Genomic DNA, 2898 nt, shown 5'->3' with positions numbered 1-2898 from the left:
CCCTCCCTGGCGGGGAAAGCATCCCCACTTCTCCATATCGTTCTAAAACCGAATAAAGCGTATAAAATATTGAAAGAATTAGTGGTTTATTTACATGACCTCTTTGTTACTACTTGCGGAAAACGCGTGCGGATCGAAATTGAGATTAGACAGGAATCACGGGTCTCAGTCTGTCAAATATTAAGTTTGCAATCCTCCCTGGTGGGGATAGCATCCCCACTTCTCCGTTTCGTTCTAAAACCGAATAAAGCGTATAAAATATTGAAGGAATTAGTGGTCTATTTACATGACCTCTTTGTTACTACTTGCGAAAAACGCGTGCGAGTCGAAATTGAAAGTAGATCTGGAGGGGGGGGTTGTCAGTCCGTCGTATATATAACTCTGTTGCCCTCCCTGGCGGGGAAAGCATCCCCACTTCTCCATATCGTTCTAAAACCGAATAAAGCGTATAAAATATTGAAAGAATTAGTGGTTTATTTACATGACCTCTTTGTTACTACTTGCGGAAAACGCGTGCGGATCGAAATTGAAAGTAGATCTGAAGGGGGGGTTGTCAGTCCGTCGTATATATAACTCTGTTGCCCTCCCTGGCGGGGAAAGCATCCCCACTTCTCCATATCGTTCTAAAACCGAATAAAGCGTATAAAATATTGAAAGAATTAGTGGTTTACTTACATGACCTATTCGTTACTACTTGCTGAAACGCGTGCGGATCGAAATTGAGATTAGACAGGAATCACGGGTCTCAGTCTGTCAAATATTAAGTTTGCAATCCTCCCTGGTGGGGATAGCATCCCCACTTCTCCGTTTCGTTCTAAAACCGAATAAAGCGTATAAAATATTGAAGGAATTAGTGGTCTATTTACATGACCTCTTTGTTACTACTTGCGAAAAACGCGTGCGAGTCGAAATTGAAAGTAGATCTGGAGGGGGGGGTTGTCAGTCCGTCGTATATATAACTCTGTTGCCCTCCCTGGCGGGGAAAGCATCCCCACTTCTCCATATCGTTCTAAAACCGAATAAAGCGTATAAAATATTGAAAGAATTAGTGGTTTATTTACATGACCTCTTTGTTACTACTTGCGGAAAACGCGTGCGGATCGAAATTGAGATTAGACAGGAATCACGGGTCTCAGTCTGTCAAATATTAAGTTTGCAATCCTCCCTGGTGGGGATAGCATCCCCACTTCTCCGTTTCGTTCTAAAACCGAATAAAGCGTATAAAATATTGAAGGAATTAGTGGTCTATTTACATGACCTCTTTGTTACTACTTGCGAAAAACGCGTGCGAGTCGAAATTGAAAGTAGATCTGGAGGGGGGGGTTGTCAGTCCGTCGTATATATAACTCTGTTGCCCTCCCTGGCGGGGAAAGCATCCCCACTTCTCCATATCGTTCTAAAACCGAATAAAGCGTATAAAATATTGAAAGAATTAGTGGTTTATTTACATGACCTCTTTGTTACTACTTGCGGAAAACGCGTGCGGATCGAAATTGAAAGTAGATCTGAAGGGGGGGTTGTCAGTCCGTCGTATATATAACTCTGTTGCCCTCCCTGGCGGGGAAAGCATCCCCACTTCTCCATATCGTTCTAAAACCGAATAAAGCGTATAAAATATTGAAAGAATTAGTGGTTTACTTACATGACCTATTCGTTACTACTTGCTGAAACGCGTGCGGATCGAAATTGAGATTAGACAGGAATCACGGGTCTCAGTCTGTCAAATATTAAGTTTGCAATCCTTCCTGGTGGGGATAGCATCCCCACTTCTCCGTTTCGTTCTAAAACCGAATAAAGCGTATAAAATATTGAAAGAATTAGTGGTTTATTTACATGACCTCTTTGTTACTACTTGCGGAAAACGCGTGCGGGTCGAAATTGAAAGTAGATCTGAAGGGGGGGTTGTCAGTCCGTCGTATATATAACTCTGTTGTCCTCCTTGGTGGGGAAAGCATCCCCACTTCTCCATTCCACTCTGAAACGAAATAAATCATATAGAATATAGAAAAAATCCTATAGAATTAGAAAAAACTGTAGTTACTGCCTTACCGACATCTAATGCAGATGCATTTACCATCTTCACGTTGAAAAAATAGTAATAGTCTTTAGATGCTGCCACAATGCAATAATGATCGAGAAACCATTATCTAGCGTAGCAGGTAGTGCCATTTGAGAAAGAAGCTACGATTTGTATCGATTGCTATGTTGCATCAAATGGTAAAAAAAATTATAATTACTGCCTTACCGATGTTCAGTGCAAGTGCATTTACCATCTTTGCCTCGAGATCACAGTTTTGGACTGAAAGAATTTCCAAGACTGCCGATAAAAATGATCTTTTGCGTGTATCTCTTCGTCGGAACAGCGTTACCATCACGAATTCCTAGTAAACACGTAACGCGTTCTATAACTTTTCAAAACACACACATGTAAGTGCGTTCACGCCTTGCGCGTGTCCGTTTAGATAGCGATAAACTTAGATTACAGCATTGATGTCGTAAAGAGGGATCTCTCTCTCTCTTTCTCTTCATCCAATCGAGTCACGTATCGTTTTATTACGACGAACTTGAAGCTGCTTAATTTTATTTTGGAAAAGAAGTAGGATGTTTTATGACACGTTATGATTTTATATCACTTTAGAAAATTTACGGAGAACATTTTGGAGTATCTAAGATACATGCACTTAGATTTTTTTTCGTTTTATGAATATATTTTTCTCGAGAGGATTACGTCGATATAAAAAGTATTTTTAAATCGATAAACCGATTAATTTTTTCAGTAATTCCAGTCATCAGAAATTTACAGTATCGTTGTAAGTGTAGGGCTCTTTATTCGACGGGTGATTCAGAAAAGTGAAAGCAGAACAAATTTGGTAAATAGAAAAAAGTTTGATTCGTATC

The sequence above is a fragment of the Vespula vulgaris genome, chromosome 19 (assembly GCF_905475345.1).
Source record: "Vespula vulgaris chromosome 19, iyVesVulg1.1, whole genome shotgun sequence".
In the NCBI taxonomy this organism is placed as follows: Eukaryota; Metazoa; Arthropoda; class Insecta; order Hymenoptera; family Vespidae; genus Vespula; species Vespula vulgaris.
Note: the sequence above shows the minus strand (reverse complement) of the source record.